This window comes from Dipodomys merriami, unplaced genomic scaffold, assembly GCF_024711535.1.
Source record: "Dipodomys merriami isolate MVZ:Mamm:240054 unplaced genomic scaffold, mDipMer1.0.p SCAF_3, whole genome shotgun sequence".
In the NCBI taxonomy this organism is placed as follows: domain Eukaryota; kingdom Metazoa; phylum Chordata; class Mammalia; order Rodentia; family Heteromyidae; genus Dipodomys; species Dipodomys merriami.
The window spans coordinates 31,566,608-31,578,768 of NW_027204492.1; the positions used below are offsets into that span (position 1 = coordinate 31,566,608).

A 12,161-nucleotide genomic window follows, 5' to 3' on the forward strand; every position below is an offset into this window, starting at 1 on the left:
TACAGCACTTGCCAACTTTTGTGAGGTTCTGGGTTCTATCCCCAGCACTACAAAGCAAAAACTGAAAAATCAACTAATTAATACAACAGAAAGAAGCCAGATTGTATTTTTTTTTGAGGTATTGGTGATTGAATTTAGGACCTCATGCTTACTAGGCAAGGGTTGTATTCCTTGAGTCCTGACCCCAGTTCCAGACTATAAATTCTTTTCTTTTTTTTTTTAACTTAAATTTTTATTTTATTGTGAAAATACTGTATAGAGGGGTTACAATTACATGGGCAAGATAATGAGTACATTTCTTATCAAGCATTGTAGCCTCCTCCTTTGTTTCCCTTTCCCATCCCTTCCCATCCTCTCCCTGCCCCCCATCCAATCATCCCCCCCCACCCCACCAAAGTTGTAAAGTTTGTTTTCAACATAACGACTTACACATCTCATTGTTGCAATGGGTCCACCTGTATCCCTATTTAAACGACTTGTTTTTCCCCTTCCACTCCACAAATTATACGGACATCAAATACAGTGAAAGCAGGGGTTATACTGTGAGGGAGGGACTTTTTTTCTTTTTTCTTTTTTTTGGTCAGTCGTGGGGCTTGAACTCTGGGGCTTGGGTGCTATCCCTGTGCTCTTCAGCTTAAGGCTAGCACTCTACCACTTGAGCCACAGCGCCACTTCTGGTTTTCTAGTGGTTTATTGGAGATAAGAGTCTCATGGATCTTCCTGCCCAGGCTGGCTTTGAACCTCGATCCTGAGATCTCAGCCTCCTGAGTAGCTAGGACTACAGGTATGAGCCACCTGCACCCTGCTCTTTTTTTTTTTTCCTTTTTTTTCTTTTTCTGTCATGGGCTTGAACTCTGGACCTGGGCACTGCCCTTGAACCTCTTCAGTTCAAGTCAAGCACTCTACCACTTGAGCCATAGCACTACTTTTGGTTTCCTGTTGGTTAATTGGAGATAAGAGTCTTATAGACTTTCTTGCCAGGGCTGGCTTTGAACCACAACCCTCAGATCTCAGTCTCCTGAGTAGCTAGGATTATAGGCATGAGCCACTGGGGCCCAGTGATTATAAATATTTTTAAAAAGGAAATTCCAGCCACTCAATTTCTTGTACCATTCTCATTTTATAAATTAAGAAACTTGGTGTTTGGCACACGTGCACACTCAATCTTAGTTATGGTATGTAATAATTTTAGGTGATTTTTTCAAAGTGGTCAAGCTCTGAGTCAATGGCAATCATGTATAGAATCCTTTGAGGCCACATCCAACATATTCTTCCTTCAGTATTTTCATTTTCATATAATAGTAATGCTTCTTTGCCCATAACACAATTAATACTCTATTTTTCTTTCAAGTGCTAAGAATGTTATAATTCACTATCAAATTTGAAACTTTCTCACCTCTGTAACTACAATAAATTAATCCAACTATGATGAGACCATCTCCTAAAACTGATTTCATGATGAGACAATTTCCATAACTTTAACCAAAGCTGTTATAACTAAAAACAGCCAGTCATGAACAAGGTTATCTAAAGTATACTCAACACTGTAATGCATCCAAAAAGCTTTTGAATCCTCTACCACATTGAGCATATATTACATGGCACATCACTCTACAGTAATTATGCAGACTCAAATCATCACTCAGCTGGGTTCTAATCTTAGTGTTATTATTCTCACAGATCAAATTTGCCCCCTCTACATTACTTTTCCCAAAAAGAAAAACGGCTGTATGAACAAGTATGAAATAAGTCTAAAACCAGATACCCAGTGTCCTGTATTGAGACATTCATTTTCAAATCTCATTTTATACAAACTATTCTTAGAATCTAAGCCAAAAAATAAAAGCAAGAAAAGTCTGCTATATACATTCTATGTAGTTTATGCTATATCAATTAGACAAGTAAATTATGCCTTTGTCCTATGTGCTAAGACAGATGTAGGCAAGCTTTGTAAAAAGCCACATACAAATGATACCTAAAACAACATGGAATAACAATTAGTGGACTTGCTTCTTTTCTCCCATCCTTGTCACTGAGCAGAATCACTTCAGTGCTTAAGCACCATAGCCAAGCTGCTTTCTTTTCACTAAGTCACACTGTTTGCCTAGGAGCAAAATTTCATTAGGCTTCTGATAGTGCCTTGGATACTGACATTCTGCCAGTATAAACAATCATGGTCAAGTCTAATGTGTGTGTAACCATTTGTAGAAGAGACAATCTCACTCAAAATATTACTCAGTGGATATTATTAACCCTTTTACTCAGAATGTCATAAACCTAGTCATTTTTAGCAATTAAGACTCTAAAAAGCAGCATTGAGACTGGGCAGTTTGACTTCAAGGTTGATTGTGTTCATTACATCAGGCAGGGTGTAATTTATTTCACTCTTCACCCAGGAAGAGTTGGTGGTTATCTGGCCAGGTCTAAGAGTAGAAATTAAGAATCAAACTCACAGCCTCTTAATTTTTAAAAAACCGGGGTTACTTAGATTGTTGCCACTACAAAATGAAGTCAGCAATAGTGAGGGTGATTTTTTAATGCATGGGCATGAACTTAACAATGAACTACTGTAGACTAGAAACTAGTGGGGCCTCTGTTTTGACTTGTTTGATATAATATTTAAAACAAACTTAGCTGTCTATCACTGCAACTCAAGCTAAGTAAGACTATCCCCCCTCTTTTATTTTATGTTTTTTGACAGTACACACTTATTAGTTCCATCTAAAATTATATTGTCACCTCACTTCCACTAGGGGGGTCTATCTACCATGTAGTTAACTCCAATTGTTCAGGTGCTACTTAAATCTACTTCCAGCTATCCGTGCCACCAGTGTACACTTTACACAAGTTCCAGTTTTCAGGCTCAGAAACTCAGGCCCAGAAGGAAAATGGAGTGTTACTGTCATTCAGAGGCTGCTGCAACAAAACAAAAAGGTTGGGGGAGGGGAAAGATTCAAAGCCAAAATCTCTTAAATATTCCCAATTTTAATGTTATAGTTTCTGCTCTGTTTTATAGAAGAAATATGTTGCTGGGCACGGGTGGCTCACACCTGTAATCCTAATTACTGGGGAGGCTGAGATATGAGGATCAGGCTTTGAAGGTAGCTCAGGCTGGAAATGCTTCAAAGACAGCTGGGCAGGAAAAGTCTAAGACTCTTTATTTCCAATTAACCGTCAAAAAGCCAGGCCCTAAATTCAAGCCCCATGACTGGCACACACACAGAAAAAAAGAATAACTATCTATCAACTGGATGCATTTTTGCAAATAAGGAATGTTTTTCAACTCCTGACCTCTGCCTGTTTTTATACTGGGCAATTTATGTAAATAGCTACTTAAATAGCAACACTGCCACGTTTCTTCCCCCAAAGTGACCTTAACTTGGCCCATATGTACAGACAACATGAGAAAGTTGTTTTAAGGCCACTCATTATTGTAATGAAACCTCAGGCCAGCAAACTCAACGAACTTTATTGGTCAAATTTTAGTATAAACTGTTTCTGTGCTATTTCTAAGCCAAGTAATTCCAATCCACAATTGTTCATTCTAATCCAGGGATTATCCACCATTTTAAATAGATGCCCACAGTAGAGAATGGTTCAATTAAAATATTGAAGACTATGCCAATGAATATAGTGCTTACTACTTAAATACTATCTTTTGGGATATGACTTCTTCTGTAACATTGAAGAAAGAAATGGGACAGGAGTAAAAGGTTGGCTTTCCTAGAAAATAATCAGATTTTTTGTTAGAAAAGCCATAATGAGGTTACAAGGGAAGAGATCTATTTCTCAACATTATTTGAAGCACTTTTAAAACCGCTCCTGTTTGGGATAAAATTCACTCCAAATTCACATTTAAATCCCAGTAAAACTCCCTCGAGAGGAGGCTACTTGACTTGTGTCTTTTTGGTAGAGGTAATCTTCGAAATATGGGCCTCAGCTATTATGGTCCAGTTTTACAATGAAAAGACATCATGTATGACCATTACCCTGGGGACATTAAGAGACTTTAACACTCATGCCAATAAGCATGAATGGGGTGGTTGGTGAGCAATTACTTGTAATTCACTGTAAAATTCATCTCCAGAATCAAAGTTAGGCTCCTAAATACACAGTGACAATGAAGTAGATCGTTTACTGCTCAGTAGTTGGGTCCCCCCCCCCATTCCCCCATGTTTTCTATCCATAGTGACCAGCCTTAGCAACCTTTTCCCCTCTCATCCCTCCTAACATTAGGCCAGGCATGCCCAGCATCCCTTCAGATTGCTCGTAAATGGTGAAGCTCTCCCACCTTAGTTCGAGTTTGGCCCACACCCCCTAGGATGTGGTACACGCTCAGGTGAGATGTACGAAGCTGCCTGACGGATGGAAAGTGTCACCCGGTACTAACCCCACCTCATCTCATTAGGGAATAGTTTGGGTGAGGGCCAGGGAATGGGGAGGGGGGATCAAAACCCACAGGAACACTAGAGGACCGGCGGCAACTACTAGCGGACTGGTGAGAAGCTAGGGCGGGGGTGGTCAGCATCTCTGGGCCTCTGGTTAGAGCGGTTAAGAACTGTAGGCGGGCGGGGGGGGGGGGAAGGGGTGAACATAGACAAGTGCGTGTGTGCTGGGGAAGGGGCGACCCTAATTTGCTCCAGCCGCCCCTTGGGGCTCAGTCTCTCACGACACCCGCCCTCCAAGAATGTTCGGGTGCTGCAACCCTGACCTCGCACTTAGGCTGCAGAGCCTAAGGAAGCAATGAAGGAAGCCGGCAGTGCCGCGCCTCTGGGGTAAGAGAACGGAAAGGTTCTGCCTTGCTGGGCCAGAGACGTTTGAATATACAAGGGGCAAAAAAGTGCTTACTCATAGGGAGGGAGACGCTGGGCAATCGAGAGTCCTCGGTAATGGCCAGGGAGGTAAGCCGGCGGAAGGCAGGCAGCCAGAGCTAGATTCATACTCGGGCGCCTCCGCAGCCCAGTCCGGCTCCGCCCCACTTGGAACCCTGGGGTCGGCGGCTTTATGCCCGGGTCAACCGCAGCCAAAGCGGCGGGAGCTGGAGGCGTCGCCCAGCTGCAGGCTCCGGGATTTCCTGAGTCCGGCGGCAGGAGGGGGGGAGGGGGGGGAATAGCAATAGGTGGAAAAAGACAGCAAAGGGAAGTTAGGGGTTTGGTTTTCCAGTTCGCGGACATAGGCGCGCGCAAGAGAAATCGGGGCAAAGGTTGGCGTCAGTGACTCCAGCCCGAGGTGGGCAACAAGTTAAGAGCAAGTAGAGAAAGAAAACAAACGTTTTCTCGAGTGAGGAACACAAAAAGTAGGGACCGGAGGGGGTAGTGGGGAACCCTCAGTCACTCCCATCAAACCTTCTTGCGAAGAATCACCAAGGCACCCAAAGACGCTCACTGTAATCTCTTTCGCCTCCCCCCCTCATCTTCCCTGCCTTGCACAACCCCCGTCTCCACTGGTCCTAGGCACGTTCCGGCAGAGGTTCCGGGAGATGCTGTGCCGAAAATCCACTCCTGCCCACGCCCAGGAAACCCGCTCCCTTCAGGCTCGCCATCGCTACCGAATACTTACGTAAAGTCGCCGAGATCCCGGGTCTGGCCCCCACTGCCGCCCACCACGCACTCAGACAACTTCTGCTCCTCGCAGTCTCTGCGGCGGCGGTTCTAAAGCCAGCGCTCCCTCCCTCCAGCCCCCCTCGGCCATTCGGCCGCCGCCATTGGCTCTGGTGGTGCTAGCAGTCCGCCTGGGAACCAGAAAGGGGATTGGGCCGTGAGCCTGTCACATCAACTGGGTGGGGAGCTGAGGGAACAGGCACTGGGATGGGCACTCTGGCGGGATGAGAATTGTAAACGGCTGCAAGATGATGTCGGTTCCTTCACACTCATTCTCCCTGAGCTAAGTAATTATAAGTTATACTTATAAATTCACAGAGCTTAGCTTAGAGTACATGTTCAAAATTTTTTTAAAAAAAGATGAAACGTCCAAACAAGTTTGAGCCTCTTCTATTTAAGTCTAGGGCGGGAGGAAGTGCGGCGCCCCCCTCCCCAGAAGTGTGTATGGGGGGTGGGGGGTGGGGAGAATCTCTGAAATGAAAGCCTTGGTGCTGGTTTCATCTGCTCTGATCAGCTCAGGTGCCAAACCACGTGGAGGGAAACCTCAGCTACTAATGCTTTCTTTGTTTTTGTTTGTTCTGAAAGACTATCTTACTGTGAACTCCTGGCTGGCTGGCTTGAAACTCCGGATTCTCCACCTTATGCCTTTCAGGTGCTGGAATTGGACGTGTGCATCTTCTACCACACCCCAGCTCATCCCTTTCTTCACTAACAACGTAGTAGCAAATCTCTTGGGGTTTTGGCCGCGAACCACATAAATTGCCAACTGAAATCACCTGTTTGGTAGCTTTGTCCGTAGGACAAGGGGTGAGAGGTGGAGGTGGGAGTGATTGTTCTACTCGTTTAACTGGAAACTGGCTCTCAATTCTCCTCAGTCTCCTTTAGGCAGTGAATGACCTGAGGACTTGTTCTAGCTCCTCAGAGTTCCATTTTAGCCCCACTGTCTACGGTCCTGCCTTCAAATCTTAGCTGCCTCGCAGAGTTTTTTTTCCAACTTATCTACATTCCAATCCTTTGGCTCATCCTAGCTTCAAAACTCAGTTGGCAGGCCAGAGTTGGAGATATTCTCCAAGATCTGGTAAGGAGATTGGCTTGTTGAAAAGGTGGAGAAGCAAAAAGTTCTAAGCACTTTCCTGTTCCATAACCATTTTTATTCAGGAAATGTATGTTTTTGGATGGTTGTAAAACTTGAAAATTGGTCGGATTAAATCCCATTTGTACATGCACCAGGAAAAATGCTAAATTAAGATAGTCTTAAATTGAATTGTCTTATAAAGGAGCCCCTACTTCATCTGTTGCTGACAGTTTCCTTAGAAAATTTAATCTATTGTGAATGCCAGACTTCTTAAATGAGAAATGAAGGAGTTCCTATACTGGCTAAATGCTACACTATCAAGGGGAAGATCTGGCACTAGGAAAAAGACTTGTTAAATATTAATTAATGATTAATCAACTGGCAGGACTTATGAAAGGCACAGGAAGGTGAAATGAAATAAAAGGGCAAACATACTTTCCAAAACATTAAATTTCTGCTAGGAGAAATTTTGTGCTAGATCAGGTTTGGGTCATCACAAAAATCCTGACTTGAACATGTTGGGATTGAGTTGAACTTGCAGTGTTTTCAGCACATCTATAGTGGGGCTCTAAAATGAGATTTCTGGCTTGCAATAACTAGCCCAAGGCTTGGTGTGGTCAAAGGAATTCATACAAAATTCCTAAGCACACTAAATAGGATCCTTCAGTTTTCCACTTTTTATTTTGGTGTCAGTCACTACTGAAGAGCTTCCATTTCCTTTGAAACTTAAATTATAGACAACAATAGCATAAAGGTTTTCCAGTGTAGGTATATTTGTCTCATTTAACTTAGCATTGCATTTTAGTTTCTTTTTTAAGTTCTAGAATTTTTGTCGGGGGGTGGGAGCAGAATTGGAATTTGAACTCAAAATGTTGCTTTTGGTTGTACTACTTACTCATCCCCAACCCTTCTTGTTTTACTTTATTCTTCAGGTAAGGCCTTAAACTTTTTGCCTGGACTGTCCTAGAACTGAGATCTATCTCCATTTCCTGGGATTACAGGTATGCACCACCACACCTCATAAGTTCTAGAATTTAAAATAAAAATATAACAATCTTGCTGGGAAGGTGGCTCAGTGGTAGAGTACTTGCCTTGCATGCATGAAGCCCTGGGTTCGATTCCTCAGCACCACATAAGCAGAAAAAGCCGGAAGTGGGGCTGATGCTCAAGTGGTCGAGTGCTAGCCTTCAGATGAAGAGCTGAGGGACACTGTGCAGGCCCAGAGTTCAGGCCCCACAACCTACCAAAAAAAGAAAGAGAGAGAAAAAATACCAATCTTATATGTATATTATTTACTTGTACCTCTGAGAATTTTTTTTAAATCTTACATAGGTTTAAAAGTCAATCACTACTGAGTATGTCATACTTCAGTCAAATGGACTGGGAATTTAATTCACTGGTAGACTCTAGGGTCCATCACCAGCACCATACACAGAAAAAAAAAAAAGAAATTTAGCCAAATGTCATTTTGTACATTTCAGTGCTTCAAGATAATAGCCCAACTTCCAAGATCTCAGTAACTTTCCAACAGATAAAACATGCCCAAAGCATAGAAGCACGTATTTGAGTTCTGGTCTAGATTCCTATTGAATTAGCCAAGCAGTATAAAGCAGGTAGAACTTCTTTTTAATGAGTACTATTAAGATAGTCAATGTGATATAACTAAGCTACTCTGTTATTGCTCCAAATCTGAAAGGTCTTTTCAAAATTGAGACTATATTTCATTGTAATCTTTCACCATAACACTTGCTTGCTTTATGATTCTTGCTTTGAGATTCTACCTGTGTAGAATCTCTCACAAAGCAAGCAAAGTTGACAGTCTGTTTATTATCTATGTAAATAAGCCTGCAGAGATGGTCTTCAGGGTCCCCTCCAGCTGCTCTGGAGAGGATAGGCTGGGATTCATCTTCACAGAGTCTTGCAGACTGCCTATCACAGAGAAGTTCAGTTCAGTAAATGTTTGTTGAACTAATGGTTATTTTATGAGTATATTCTTGTACAAACAATGGCAACAAAATGCCATATATAGCTCTCTCACTGACCTTTTCCTTCCATATACACTTTTCAACTCAACATAGCTTTGAAATAACTTAAAATCAATATCACAAACCTTTGACAGCATTACTTCTTCCTATCCACATTGTACTTCATATGAGGGTCCATATTTTCTTTTAGGATTTATCCCTATCCAGCCTACCTGGCTTTCTTCCTTACCACGTGCACATTTCAATTTTCTTGGCCCCTTTCCTACTGCGTTTCCCAAACTCTACACTGTCCAGTCCCCAGATTATGTATATAGTCTGAAATTTTCTAGAAATTTTCCTAGGGTAGGTTGTCGGTATTCTTTTTATTCACTGTTAAAAGCTTCATTTTAAAACCAAGCATTAGCCAGGCATGATGACTCATGCCTGTAATCCTTGCTACTCATAAGGCTGAGATCTAAGGATCATGGTTCAAAGCTACCCTGGACAGGAAAGTCCATGAGACTCTTATCTCCAATTAACCACCAGAAAACCAGAAGTAGAACTGTGGCTAAAAGTCGTAGAGCACTAACCTTAAGTGATAAAGCTCAGGGTTAGAGCCTAGGCCCACCACCAATGGACAGAAAACAAAAGCAAAATCAAGCATTGTTATGCAGGTTTATAATCCTAGCATTCAGAAGTCTAAAACATTTGGATTTCAAATTAATAGCCAGCCCTGGGCTGTGATAGCAGCAATGCTATTTATAAAAAATTAGAATCTCCAGTCTTTGGTGGCTTACACCTATAATACCAGCTACTGAGGAGGCTGAGATCAGAGAATCACAATTCAAAACCAGCCGGGGCAGTAAAGTCTGTGAGATTCTTATCTCCAATTAACTACTAGAAAACCAAAACTGGAGCTTTGTCTCAAAGTGGTAGAATGCTAGCCTTGAGCAAAGCCCAGAGATAGTGCCCAGGCCCTGAGTTCAAGCCCCATGATGGAAAAAAAAGATGTATTTAATTCATTGACCAACTCTGTATACCCAGTGAAGGTCACTATCAACAGTATATATCTTTTTTGGGGGGGTGGGGTCCGGTCGTGGGGCCTGAACTCTGGGCCTGGGCGCTGTCCTTCAGCTCTTCAGCTCAAGGCTAGCACTCTACCACTTGAGCCACAGCGCCACTTCTGGCATTTTTCTTTTTGCTTATGTGGTGCTGAGGAATCGAACCCAAGGCCTCATGCACGCAAGGCAAGCATTCTACCACGGAGCCACCTTCCCCGCCCAACAGTATATATCTAAAATTAAAGTGTCTCCTGTGAGTTTGCTGTCTGCTAAACAAGGTTAATTATGAAGATCAGTGGCACATGTCTGTAATCCCAGCCCAAAGAGAGACAGACACAGAGACAGAGGTGGGGAGGGGAAAGGAAGGGAAGGAAAGGGAAAGAAGGGAGAGGGGAGGAAGGGACAATTCTTTATTTTATTTTTAAATAATCTTTAAGTAATTGTTCAAAGGTATTGCCATTCAACCAAGCCATTTGTGAGTAGTATACAATGCATCTTGATCAATAAATAACACTTTCATCATTCTCCCCCATCCCTCCCAACACCATCTTTTCCCTCATTTTCTTTCAATTTTTGTAGGATATGCATTGAATTTTATGACTTCTTTCCCCCCTTCCTCCCTTCATTCATCTACTCCTCTCTCATCCCCCCCACCCCCCCCCCAACTGGCTCTATAGAATACCAGTGTTTACTTTGGTGGACTGTCAGCCTTTCTTAAGGAATTAAGATTCTTGTAGCTATCTGTGATGTTTTAGCATTAAATTATCATAAGCAGCATAGAAAAAGCAAGGAATTAGGTGTAATTCTAATAGCAAAACTAACATAAACAAAATTAGGAGCAGACAACTAGAGTGGTACGTGTAGTGGTGCTTTAGGGATTGTGAAAACAAGGCCAGTGATGGGGCTTGGAGCAATCCCAGAGGGCATCCTGTGTGCCCTAGGACTCAAGTATTTTCAGCTGAGGCATGAAACATTCAAAGGCTAAATAGAAATGGGGGGAAAAACATTCCTGGGAGGAAAACAAAAGGAAGATTGGCCTTTCTTTCTGGCTCTAACTTCAAATCTACAAAACAAAAGCTGAGGATTTGCCTGAAGTTAAAGTCCCCTGCAAACAGCCTCACTAAGAAGATGGAGCTTTTCTCTAATCTATTTCAAAAAGAAATGCCTTCAATACTCTGGCCATCTCCTGACCTAACCCGAAGCAATGGAACGTGTATAGACTTTTTTTTTGTCTTGTCATTATTTCCCAAGCAATACAGTTCTTTACCTAGAATGCACATTGCATTTGGAATTATGAGACATGGCGTAGATGGAAAGTACACAGAGAGCTACACAGAAGCTCTATGCAAATACCACACCATTTTATACAAAGCACTTAAAAACATCCACAGATTTTAGTATCTATGGAACCCTGGAACTAATCTCCTATAAGTATCATGAGGAGGGGAGCTAAACTGGCACCAGTAGCTCAAGCCTGTAATCCTACCCACTCAGATGACCAAGACCTCAGTTCTGGTAGGAAGATAGCCTGGGCAGACAAATCTGAGAGACTTTCTATGTGTGTGGCTCAAGTGTTAAAGCTCAAGTATTTATCTTATTGATCTCTATACTCCACACTTCTGAATTAATTGAAAAGCACATTTCAAACCATGCCATGATTTCCCACACCACTAATCAGATTCCTACAGAAACAGATATGTTCCATCTATTATATGTGATTGTGTAATTCTTTAATTTTTTATTTTTATTTTTTATTGTGAAAATACTGTACAGAGAGGTTACAATTACATGGGCAAAATAATGAGTACATTTCTTATCAAGCATTGTAGCCTCCTCCTTTGTTTCCACTTCCCATCCCTTCCAAGCCTCCCCCCCAATCCTCCCCCCCCCCCACCAAAGTTGTAAAGTTCATTTTTCGAAATGGCTTGTACATCTCATTGTTGCAATGGGTCCACCTGTATCCCTATTTAGACGATTTGTTTTTCCCCTTCCCCTCCACAAATTATACCAACATCAAATACAGTGGAAGCAAGGGGTTATACTGTGGGGGAGGGACATACAAAGCAACAAAGAAATAATCTTATAAATGCTTTAGAAACAGTCGCATGAAAGAAAAAAAACATTTGAATACATATCTTAGGGTTCATTTCCCTAACATCACCTTATCTGACCTTTTCTGCTTGACTCAGACATATACTAGATATTGCAAATAAGGGAAACCATGGGACCTATGTTTCTTTGGGCCTGGCTTACTTCACTTAATATAATTTTTTCTAAGTCTTTCCATTTCCTAACAAATGGGGCAATGTCATTCTTTCTGATGGAGGCATAGAATTCCATTGTGTATCTACCACATTTTCTTGATCCATTCATCTTGAGTGGATGTGTATGTGTGTATATGACAGAGACAGGGACACAAAGACAGAGAAATAGGAAGAAAGTATATGATTACATTTTAAAA

At 42.1% G+C, this 12,161-nt stretch overlaps 1 protein-coding gene and 1 long non-coding RNA gene across 6 annotated transcripts in view; one reads left to right on the plus strand and one right to left on the minus strand.

Moving 5' to 3' along the window:
• Pls3 (plastin 3) overlaps window positions 1-5,681 on the minus strand; it is a 92,251-nt gene extending 86,570 nt beyond the window's left edge. Inside the window, exon 1 of one of the 4 annotated variants that reach the window (XM_070039876.1) lies at window positions 5,560-5,681. The gene's annotated coding sequence lies outside the window, so the exon portion shown is untranslated. The remainder of the gene's footprint in view (window positions 1-5,559) is intronic. The other 3 variants (XM_070039872.1, XM_070039866.1, XM_070039874.1) reach the window with 3 other exon arrangements.
• A 69-nt stretch (window positions 5,682-5,750) lies between these two features.
• Window positions 5,751-12,161, plus strand: part of LOC138840118 (uncharacterized) — a 43,595-nt gene continuing 37,184 nt past the window's right edge. For both annotated transcript variants that reach the window (XR_011376041.1, XR_011376042.1), the window contains exons 1-3: window positions 5,751-5,887; window positions 6,186-6,407; window positions 7,608-7,676. This is a non-coding gene — a long non-coding RNA (uncharacterized lncRNA). The remainder of the gene's footprint in view (window positions 5,888-6,185; window positions 6,408-7,607; window positions 7,677-12,161) is intronic.